We start from the raw sequence: 12,302 nt of genomic DNA, 5'->3' as shown, positions 1-12,302 counted from the left end.
AACAATATGAACAGAGGCACCATGCTAAAACAAGGCTCACCAAGTTAATGAGGAACAACAACTGCTTGAACTTTGCTAGTGGGAATGAAGCCAAAAGCGTGGCTTTTCTTGGTCCTGAACTTCAAAAAAAGGCAAAATCCAGAGTTGTATGACCAACCAAAATGCCACAATGGAGTATGCAAGCTTTTGAGTTCTCCAGAACTCTTCATCAGGCTACATGGTACAAAAAGCAGGTGGGGAGGGAAAACAAAAAAGTACAAAGATCAGGCTGAATCAGGGGAATCTCTACACCAGCTTAAAATCCTGCATTTAAAACGGGGCTTTCTGCTCCGTTTTAAATGCAGGATCACAACAACACCCTTTTTTCACTCGCTTCCTTTCCCCCCTCCCCTTCCCCCCTCTTTCTCCCTGTATCTGAGTCTTCCCTATCTTTCATTGATCTGGCTCCTTTTCTTGCCACTATTCCTCTTTTCATGGAGGAAACTCAAGCCGAACACAACGGGGTAATTTGATAGCTCATTATCTACGATCTATTTAAAAATGGAACAAAGGGCATTTAGTGCAAGAGATGGCTTAGAGGTTCATGGCAGCTTAGAGGTTCATGGTGTCATGAAGGGAAGTAGTGGGCTCTCCCACACTGGAGGCATTCAAGATGAAGCTGGACAGCCATCTGTCAGGGATGCTTTGACTTGTTGTTGTTTAGTCGTTCAGTCGTGTCCGACTCTTCGTGACCCCATGGACCATAGCACGCCAGGCCTTCCTGTCCTGCGCTCTCTCCCGGAGCGTGCTCAAGTTCATATTCATTGCATCAGTGATGCTATCTAGCCATCTCATCCTCTGCCGTCCCCTTCTCCTTTTGCCTTCAGTCTTTCCCAGCATCAGGGTCTTTTCCAGGGAGTTTTCTCTTCGCATTAGGTGGCCAAAATATTGGAGCTTCAGCTTCATTATCTGTCCTTCCAATGAGCACTCAGGGTTGATTTCCTTTAGGATGGACTGATTTGACCTCCTTGCAGTCCAGGGGACTCGTAAGAGTCTTCTCCAGCACCACAGTTCGAAAGCATCAATTCTTCGGCGCTCAGCCTTCCTTATAGTCCAGCTCTCACAGCCATACATTACTACTGGGAAAACCATAGCTTTGATTAGACGGACCTTTGTCGGCAAGGTGATGTCTCTGCTTCTTACTATGCTGTCTAGGTTGGCCATAACTTTCCTCCCAAGGAGCAAGCGTCTTTTAATTTCATGGCTACAGTCACCGTCTGCGGTGATCTTGGAGCCCAAGAAAGTAAAATCTGTCACTGCTTCCATTTCTTCCCCTTCTATATGCCAGGAAGTGATAGGGCCAGATGCCATGATCTTAGTTTTTTTAATGTTGAGTTTCAAACCAGCTTTTGCACTCTCCTCTTTCACCCTCAACAAGAGGCTCTTGAGATCCTCTTCGCTTTCTGCCATTAGGGTGGTATCGTCTGCATATCGGAGGTTGTTGATAATTCTCCCGGCAATCTTAATTCCGACCTGTGATTCATCCAACCCGGCATTTCTCATGATGTACTCTGCATATAAGTTAAATAAGCAGGGTGACAATATGCAGCCTTGTCGTACTCCTTTCCCAATTTTGAACCAATCGGTTGTTCCATGTCTGGTTCTTACTGTTGCTTCTTGACCCTCGTACAGGTTTCTCAGGAGACGGGTAAGGTGGTCTGGTACTCCCATCACTTTCAGAATTTGCCACAGTTTGTTGTGATCCACACAATCAAAGGCTTTAACGTAGTCAATGAAGCAGAAATAGACGTTTTTCTGGAATTCTCTTGCTTTCTCCATGATGCAGCGAATGTTGGCGATTTGATCTCTAGTTCCTCTGCCTCTTCGAAACCCAGCTTGTACTTCCGGTAGTTCTCGGTTCGCATACTGCTGAAGCCTAGCTTGTAGGATTTTGAGCATCACCTTGCTGGCATGTGAAATGAGCGCAATTGTGCGGTAGTTTGAACACTCTTTGGCGTTGCCCTTCTTTGGAATTGGAATGTAAACTGATCTTTTCCAGTCTTGTGGCCACTGTTGAGTGTTCCAGATTTGTTGGCACATTGAATGCAGCACTTTAACAGCATCATCTTTTAGGATTTTAAATAGCTCGGCTGGAATACTGTCATCTCCGCTAGCTTTGTTGTTACTAATGCTTCCTAAGGCCCACTTGACTTCACTCTCTAGGATGTCCGGCTCAAGTTCAGTGACCGCACTATCATGGCTATCAGGGACATTCAGATCTTTCCTGTATAGTTCTTCTGTGTATTCTTGCCACCTCTTCTTAATCTCATCTGCTTCTGTTAGGTCCCTGCCTTCTTTGTCCTTTATCATGCCCGTCTTTGCACAAAACGTTCCCTTGAGATCTCCATTTTTCTTGAAGAGATCTCTAGTCTTTCCCATTCTGTTGTTTTTCTCGATTTCTTTGCATTGTTCATTTAAGAAGGCCTTCTTGTCTCTCCTTGCTATTGTCTGGAAGTCTGCATTCAGTTGGGTATATCTTCCCCTTTCTCCCTTGCTTTTCGCTTCCCTTCTTTCGTGAGCTACTTGTAAAGCCTCATCAGACAGCCACTTGGCTTTCTTGCATTTCTTTTTCTTTGGGACGGATTTTGTTGCTGCCTCCTGAACAATGTTACGGACCTCCGTCCATAGTTCCTCAGGCACTCTGTCTGTCAGGTCTAATCCCTGAAATCTATTCCTCACCTCCACTGTATATTCAGAAGGGATATGACTGAGGTCATACCTGAACGGTTTAGTGGTTTTCCCGACGTTCTTCAATTTAAGCCGAAATTTTGCAAGAAGCAGCTCATGATCTGAGCCACAGTCAGCTCCAGGTCTTGTTTTTACTGACTGTATGGAGCTTCTCCATCTTTGGCTGCAAAGGACATAATCAATCTGATTTCGATATTGACCATCTGGTGACGTCCATGTGTAGAGTCGCCTCTTGTGCTGTTGGAAAAGAGTGTTTGCTATGATCAGCATGTTCTCTTGGCAAAACTCTATTAGCTTTTGTCCTGCTTCATTTTGTACACCAAGGCCATGCCTGCCTGTTATCCCGGTGATTTCTTGACTTCCTACTTTAGCATTCCAATCCCCTATGATGAAGAGGACATCTTTTTTTGGTGTTAGTTCTAGAAGGTGTTGTAGGTCTTCATAGAACCGATCAACCTCAGCTTCTTTGGCCTCAGTGGTTGGGGCATAGACTTGAATTACTGTGATGTTGAATGGTTTGCCTTGGATTCGTACTGAGATCATTCTATCATTTTTAAGATTGTACCCCAGTACTGCTTTTCCCACCCTTTTGTTGACTATGAGTGCTACTCCATTTCTTCTAAGGGATTCTTGCCCACAATAGTAGATATGATGGTCACCTGAATTAAATTCGCCCATGCCTGTCCATTTTAGTTCGCTGACTTAGATTCCTGCATTGAGCAGGGGGTTGGACTCAGTGGTCTTATAGGCCCCTTCCAACCCTACTATTCAGTGGCTTTCTTCACACGGAGCTCTGATCCTGCGATTGAGATTGCTCCTTCACGGAAGTTTGCAGGCTCTTTACATGATACCATGTCCCTCCAGGGTGTCTCCTGCACTCAATGCCCTTTGTTCCGTTTTTAAGCATATCGTAGAATCATAGAATAGTAGGGTTGGAAGGGGCCTATAAGACCATCAAGTCCAACCCATTGTTTTCCATTGTTGAAAACAATGCAGTGATTAATCATAGAATAGTAGGGTTGGAAGGGGCCTACAAGGCCTACAAGATTACTCGAAGCCAACAAGGATTTGTCAAGAACAAGTCCTGCAGACGAATCTGATCTCATTGTTTGATCAAGTAACCTCCCTTGTGGACTGTGGGAGTGCTGTAGACATCATATACCTTGACTTCAGCAAAGCTTTGGACAAAGTGCCTCATGATATCCTGATGAGCAAACTAGCTCAAAGGGGGCTAGATGAAACAACAATCCAGTGGATCCACAGTTGGCTACAGAATCGGATTCAAAGAGTGCTTATCAATGGGACCTTCTCAAACTGGGGAGAGGTAACGAGTGGGGTACCGCAGTGCTCAGTCCTGGGCCCAATGCTCTTCAACATTTTTATGAATGACTTGGAGGAGGAGGTGCAGGAAATGCTGATCAAATTTGCAGAATTGGGTGGGATAGCTAATACTTTGGAAGACAGAAACAAAATTCAAGGTGATCTGGATAGACTGGAGCGCTGAGCAGAAAACAACAGAATGACATTTCATAGGGATAAATGCCCAGTTCTGCCCCTAGGAAAAAGAAACCAAATGCACAGTTACAAGATGGGGGATACGTGGCTCAACAACACTACAAGCGAGAAGGATCTTGGAATTGTTGTCTATCACAAGCTGAAGATGAGCCAACAGTGTGATGTGGCCGCAAAAAAAGGCAAATGCTCTTTTGGGCTGCATTAATAGAAGCATAGCTTCCAAATCCCGGGAAGTACTAGTTCCCCTCTACTCAGCCCTGGTGTCAGGGTGGACACTGAGCCCATAGAATCCCAGAGTAGTTCTGATTCTGAGGAAGAGCAGTCGCTCCTGGGAGAGGAGCGCGCTCCCCTTTCCCAGGACCAACAGCTGAACGGAGATTCCTCCCACCAGTATTCCTAGTTTAGTTAGCAGTCCAGGGAGTGACCGAGCACAGATAGCAGACTTGGTGGATGCGCGACGCAGACGCAGAGAGCGACGGCAGATGGAGGGCGCGGCAAGGAGGCGAAGTGCCAGGTTGGCGCGCAAACAACGGCTGCGCCCAGAGGCTCCAAGGGAAAAGGGGAGGGACTCTCCCTAGTCCTTAAGTTCAGGGGTCTGCCAGTAACTCCCTTTCAAACGGGGACCAACTGTTCCAACTTAGGGCATAGGTACTGTGCTGCTCAGATCTAGTTGCAAACGGTATAGTTGTTAAGTTGTAAAAGAAGACTAAAGCTTTGAAAGGAATCCCTTTGTCTGTGTCTGGACTTAGCTACTGGATTAGACTGAGCGAGCCCTCCAAGGAGCCCTTGACAGCTTGGTCCCCGTTCCTCTTTTTTTTTTTTCTTTCTCTCCTCTCTCTCTCTCTCCAATTGCCTTATGGAGGGCGCTGAGGACCCAGCGGTGCAAGCTCTGGTGCAAGAGAACCAGTTGCTCCGTGATCAGATGGCTCAACTGACGGTGGCTGTGCAAAATCTACAGGCTGTGTTTCAACCCCCCCCCACCTCCGCTTCCCCCACGCCGCAAGTGGCGTTGCCAGATAAGTTTTCTGGTGAGAAAGGACTTTTTCAGATTTTCAGGGCCCAATCAGAGCTGTACATGCATCTTAGGCCTGAGGATTTCCAGATGGAACAGGTTCGTGTGGGTTTCATCATTAACCTACTGTCAGGCATGGCAGCTAAATGGGCTTCTGGACTTCTTCTCGCTAATGACCCCCTGCTTGGGGACTATCAAGGTTTCATGACAGCCATGGCACGTTTTTTCGGTGACCCCCTGCGCACGCAGACGGCTTCTCGGGAGATTCGCCGCCTCCGGCAGGGTAAGGACTCAGTTTCCAGCTATGCGACAACCTTTCGCTTGCTGATGCAGGATTTACAGTGGAATGATGCCGCGCTAGTGGCTCAGTTTTTGGATGGTTTAAACGACGAGATTTTAGATGAGTTAGCGCGCACGCCCAGCCCGCCTACTTTGGAGGAGCTCATCCAGACCTGCCTTCAGATAGATGGTCGGCTGGAGGGGCGCCGGCAGACCCGGCGGGGTGCCGGGGGCTGGTATTTCCCTCCTCCCATTCCCCCACATTTCCTGCCTCCTCCCCCACCCCCCGCTCCGGCGCTGGGGGTAGAGGAGACCCCGATGCAGCTGGGAGCTACTCGAGCCTCGCTGCCGCCAGGGGAGTTTGAGCACCGCCGTGCTGACCACCAATGTTTTTGATGTGGAAAGCTGGGGCTTTTCGCCAAGACCTGCCAAGTGAAATCCACTGCTCCGCTGCCTCCCCCTCCCCCTCCTCCTCCTCTCCTTCCCCCTCCTCCTCGTCCCCAGGCCTGACTAGGCTGCCCCCCAGGCTTGTTGGGGGCCTCCGTTGTGGGGGTCAGTTCCCCACCGGGTGGGTGCCATCCCCAACCCCCCCACCCTCCCATCTGCTGTTGCATGTTCACCTCTGCTCCTGTCAGAGGGGGGGTGTGGAGGCCCTAGCGTTAGTGGACTCGGGGGCGACGACCAGTTTCATGGATGAGACCTTCGCCCTTTTCCACAAGATTCCTACCCTGCCCCTTCCTGCCCCCTTGGCAGTGGAGACCATTGATGGGCGTGCTCTCTCTTCGGGCGCGGTGACCCGGATTACAGTTCCGCTCACTATGCGCACCCAGTCGCACGTTGAGCAGATTCAGTTTCACTTAGCCAAGGTTCCCTTATACCCAATCGTGCTGGGTGTTTCCTGGCTCTCTAAGCACAACCCTCAGATTTCTTGGGGACTTCAGCAAGTGGAGTTTGCGTCTCCCTACTGCCGGGAGCATTGCCTCCCGGAGGAGGCGCCAGTCCCAGCCCAGGCCTTAACCCCTTCCTCCCCCTCCTTGTCTGGTTCTGGCAGTCCTTCAGCGACCGTCATCCTCCCAGAGAAATATGCAGCTTTTCGGGATGTGTTTGACAAGACGGAGGCTGACCGGCTTCCCCCCCACCGCCCTTTTGACTGTGCCATTAACCTCATTCCGGGGGCGACCATCCCTGCTGGCTGGCTGTATCCGATGTCGGAGCCGGAACTTTGAGCTCTGCGGGAGTTTTTGGACACAAATCTCAAACGTGGTTTCATTCGCCCCTCCTCCTCCCCCGCCTGCGCTCCTACCTTCTTTGTGGCCAAGAGATCTGGAGAACTCAGGCTGGTGCACGATTTCAGAAGTCTAAATTCCGTTTCCATCCCTGACAAGTACCCCCTACCCCTCATACCTGAGATGCTAGCGCGCCTGGGGCGAGCCAAGACTTTCACAAAGTTGGACCTGCGTAACGCATATAATCTCATTCGCATCCGGGAGGGGGATGAGTGGAAGACCTGTTTCGGGACCTGGTACGAAGCGTATGAATACCTAGTAATGCCCTCTGGGCTTGCCTGTGCTCCTCCCACTTTTTCGCGTTTTATGAATGCCATCTTCAGGGATTATTTGGACACTTTCCTCATTGTTTATCTCGATGATTTACTTATATTTTCTGAGGACTCCGATGCCCATCAGCTCCATTTCTCTGCCATACTCCAGCGCCTCCGCAAGAACCATCTTTATGCCAAGCTGGAAAAATGCGTTTGACCTAACCTCTTTGAACTTTCTTGGCTACATTATCTCAGCTGACGGTATCAGGATGGATCCTGCAAAGGTCCAGGCTGTTCTCTCCTGGCAGGCTCCGTCCACCAAGAAGGACTTGCAACGTTTTCTGGGTTTTGCTAATTTTTACAGAAAGTTCCTGCCCAGTTTTGCTCGGCTCACTTCTCCTCTCACGGACCTCCTTAAGGGCAAGAAATCTCCTTTCATTGGACAGCATCTGCCCAACAAGCTTTCGAGGAACTTAAGAGGCTTTTCAGTTTTGAGCCGATTCTGTTACATCCCGACCCGAGGAAGCCTTTTGTAGTGCAAACTGATGCCTCTGACTTCGCGGTGGGGGTGGTGCTCTTTCAGCCTGATCGGGAGGGTGGCGGGCTGCAACCCTGCGCCTACCACCCCAAGAAACTGACCATGTCTGAGAGGAATTATACCATCTGGGAGAAGGAACTGTTGGCCATCAAGTCTGCTTTGGAGACCTGGCGTTATCTCCTGGAGGGGGCACAGCACCCAGTCAAAGTTAGAACCGACATCTTCAGACAGCCCGTGCCTTAAACCAGCCGCAGATTAGGTGGTTGCTTTTTTTTCTCGGTTCCACATTAAGATTTGCCATGTGAAGGCCTCAGACAACCTACAAGCGGATGCTCTTTCTCGTAAGCCTGACCTCCAGCCAGGGAGTGAGGAAACTTCTCCCCCTTCTCTGATTCTTCCCCCTCAAGGCCTGGCGGCAGCAGCAGTGCCTCATTCTTGGGACAGGCCTGATGAGCGATCCTGGGAACCCGCAGAAAATGTGCATGCTCCGTTGCTGCTGAGGCACTTCCACCAGCTGTACCCCCACAAACCTGGGGCCCCAGGGGAGGAGCATGAGGGGGGGCCTCATGGGAGCGGGGATGATGTCAGGGTGGACACTGAGCCCATAGAATCCCAGAGTAGTTCTGATTCTGAGGAAGAGCAGTCGCTCCTGGGAGAGGAGCATGCTCCTCTTTCCCAGGACCAACAGCTGACGGAGATTCCTCCCACCAGCATTCCTAGTTTAGTTAGCAGTCCAGGGAGTGACCAAGCACAGATAGCAGACTTGGTGGATGTGCGACGCAGACGCAGAGAGCGGCGCCAGATGGAGGGCGCGGAAAGGAGGCGAAGTGCCAGGTTGGCGCGCAAATGACGGCTGCGCCCAGAGGCTCCAAGGGAAAAGGGGAGGGACTCTCCCTAGTCCTTAAGTTCAGGGGTCTGCCAGTAATTCCCTTTCAAACGGGGACCAGCTGTTCCAACTTGGGGCATAGGTACTGTGCTGCTCAGATCTAGTTGCAAACGGTATAGTTGTTAAGTTGTAAAAGAAGACTAAAGCTTTGAAAGGAATCCCTTTGTCTGTGTCTGGACTTAGCTACTGGATTAGACTGAGCGAGCCCTCCAAGGAGCCCTTGACACCTGGTTAGGCCTCATCTGGAGTACTGTGTCCAGTTCTGGGCACCACACTTTAAGAAGGATGCAGACAAACTGGAGAGGGTTCAGAAGAGGGCAACAAAGATGATCAGGGGACTGGAAACAAAGCCCTACGAGGAGAGACTGAAAGAACTGGGCATGTTTAGCCTTGAGAAGAGAAGACTGAGGGGAGATATGATAGCGCTCTTCAAGTACTTGGAAGGTTGTCACAGAGAGGAAGGCCAGGATCTCTTCTCGATCATCCCAGAGTGCAGGACACGGAATAATGGGCTCAAGTTACAGGAAGCCAGCTTCCGGCTGAACATTAGGAAAAACCAGTTCCCTAGGGAGGTAGTGGGCTCTCCCACACTGGTGGTGTTCAAGACGAGGCTGGACAGCCATCTGTCAGGGATGCTCTGACTTGGATTCCTGCATTGAGCAGGGGGTTGGACTCAGTGGTCTTATAGGCCCCTTCCAACCCTACTATTCAATGGCTTTCTTCCCATGGAGCTTTGATCCTGTGATTGAGATTGCTCCTTCACGGACGTTTGCAGGCTCTTTACATGATACCATGTCCCCCCAGGGTGTCTCCTGCACTCAGTGCCCTTTGTTCGTTTTTAAGCATATCATAGAATCATAGAATAGTAGGGTTGGAAGGGGCCTATACGACCATCGAGTCCAACCCATCGTTTTCCATTGTTGAAAACAATGCAGTGATTACTCGAAGCCAACATGGATTTGTCAAGAACAAGTCCTGCCAGACGAATCTGATCTCATTTTTTTATCAAGTAACCTCCCTTGTGGACCGTGGGAATGCTGTAGACATCATATACCTCGACTTCAGCAAAGCTTTGGACAAAGTGCCCCATGATATCCTGATGAGCAAACTAGCTCAAAGGGGGCTAGATGAAACAATGATCCGGTGGATCCACAGTTGGCTACAGAATCGGACTCAAAGAATGCTTATCAATGGGACCTTCTCAAACTGGGGAGAGATAACGAGCGGGGTACCGCAGGGCTCAGTCCTGGGCCCAGTGCTCTTCCACATTTTTATGAATGACTTGGAGGAGGGGGTGCAGGGAATGCTGATCAAATTTGCAGATGACACCAAATTGGGCGGGATAGCTAATACTTTGGAAGACAGAAACAAAATTCAAAGTGATCTGGATAGACTGGAGCCCTGGGCAGAAAACAACAGAATGACATTTCATAGGGATAAATGCCCAGTTCTGCCCCTAGGAAAAAGAAACCAAATGCACAGTTACAAGATGGGGGATACGTGGCTCAACAACACTACAAGCGAGAAGGATCTTGGAATTCTTATCAATCACAAGCTGAAGATGAGCCAACAATGTGATGTGGCTGCAAAAAAGGCAAATGCTCTTTTGGGCTGCATTAATAGAAGCATAGCTTCCAAATTCCGGGAAGTACTAGTTCCCCTCTACTCAGCCCTGTTTCGGCCTCATCTGGAGTGCTGTGTCCAGTTCTGGGCACCACACTTTAAGAAGGATGCAGACAAACTGGAGAGGGTTCAGAGGAGGGCAACAAAGATGATCAGGGGACTGGAAACAAAGCCCTGTGAGGAGAGACTGGAAGAACTGGGCATGTTTAGCCTTGAGAAGATAAGACTGAGGGGAGATAGGATAGCGCTCTTCAAGTACTTGACAGGAAGGCCAGGATCTCTTCTCGATCATCCCAGAGTGTAGGACACGGAAGAATGGGTTCAAGTTACAGGAAGCCAGATTCTGGCTGAACATCAGGAAAAACTTCCTGACTGTTAGAACAGTACAACAATGGAACCAGTTCCCTAGGGAGGTGGCGGGCTCTCCCACACTGGTGGCGTTCAGGACGAGGCTGGACAGCCATCTGTCAGTGATGCTCTGACTTGGATTCCTGCATTGGACTCGATGGACTTGTAGGCCCCTTCCAACCCTACTCTTCTATGAGTCTATGATTCTAACCCCCTGCTCAATGCAGGAATATCGCAGATAATGAGCTATCAAATTATCCTGTTGTGTTCTGCTTGAGTTTACTCCATGAAGAGGGTAAAAGCGGCAAGAAGAAGAGTGAGATCAATGAAAGATAATGGAAGGCTGGATGTACACTTACTGCCTTTTTTCGCTTCCAATGAGGTTTCACCACCCGCCTTTCACACTACGCAGTACCCGCCTCGAATTGGAACCGGAATTTCCCACTTCCGTGCTCCCGCTTTCAATACCCTAATATCCCAGTATTTCCCCTTAATGTGCTCTGATTTTCCTCCTTCACTACCGTATCCGGTCGTAGTCCCCTCCCCTGCCTGTCCATGTATGGCGGTGTTTGTATTTCCGTCCTGTCCAATCACAGCTCTCGACGGCCCCATGTGTTGTTCTCGCTACTGATCGCATAGCTTCCTCAGCAGCCCCCATTGCCTCAGCAACAAGCAGAGGGCTGGATGTGTGCGTGCTTGTCAGATCTTGGAAGCTAAGCGGGGTTGGCTCCGGTCAGTAGTTGGATGGGTGACCGCCTGGGAATCAGGCTTCCTGCACTGAGCAGGGGGTTGTTCTATCCCTTCAAATGAGATTAAGTTTTACCCCCTCCTATTCCCCGCTCCAGATGGGTTTTTTTAAATTAAGGCGTTATCCTCGCAGAATCGGGGCTTCTCCACCATGTTTTTTTTTGTAATTCAGGCATGATCTTCGAAGATTCGAAGTTGGGAAGCTACTCAGCTACATCCCGGCAGAGTACTCCTCTCTGTGTAACACCCTGTCTGGATCCATCTCATTTTCTCCAGCAGACCCATTAGCTTCATTTTTGTAATAATGCAACTTCAGTCTCCTCCTATAGGATTCAGTGGAGCAGTTATGCCCTTTTAGACTCTGAGCTTAATGATCTTACACCCCTCTTTTGATGGCAATGTGCATCACTTCACTGATTTCAAAAGGTGGTCAGCAAGCCCTGCTGCATTTGAGGGCTCTCCTGCTTGTTTTGACAAGTGAGGCCCTGGACCTCTGCCCCAAAGTCTTGCCTTGATGGTGCCACAGCTACAATTGGCCAATGTGTATTTGAGATGATGCACACAATACATATGACAGCCCCCATCCCTTTGATAAATCCGTGTTTTAACTTGAACTTTATTTGGTTAGGCTGTTCTTTGTATTATAACTGTGGTGTATTGTAATGTATTGTTGTTGGTAGATTACCGTATAGGAAATTACTCTGGGAACTTTGTGTTAAAGAGTAGGTTTTATTCATAACCATATGTAGACGTGACAAAATAAACAATAAACATGAATGGAACACTAGAGGTTACATATCGTACCATTTTACATTTACACCCAGGAGAAACACAATTATAGCTTGCTTTTTATGTGGTATTTGCATTACAGGTCAGGAAAGTATCACTCCAAAAAGTATTATCAGTAGAGTGTGTGTGTGTGTGTGTGTGTGCGCGCACGCAGGGTTCCTCCCGTCCTTTTTGCTATAGGTAAAAAATGAGGACCACATTTCTAGGAAATTATCCTGTCTTATGTTCGCCTTCCCCTCCAGTCATGCTAGACAGCTGTGGTGTACTGGTTTTTCTGCTAGCACTTGTGTAACCATTT

This window comes from Heloderma suspectum, chromosome 7 (genome assembly GCF_057233095.1).
Source record: "Heloderma suspectum isolate Gila_16-S chromosome 7, 16-S_ref, whole genome shotgun sequence".
Classification (NCBI taxonomy): domain Eukaryota; kingdom Metazoa; phylum Chordata; class Lepidosauria; order Squamata; family Helodermatidae; genus Heloderma; species Heloderma suspectum.
Note: the sequence above shows the minus strand (reverse complement) of the source record.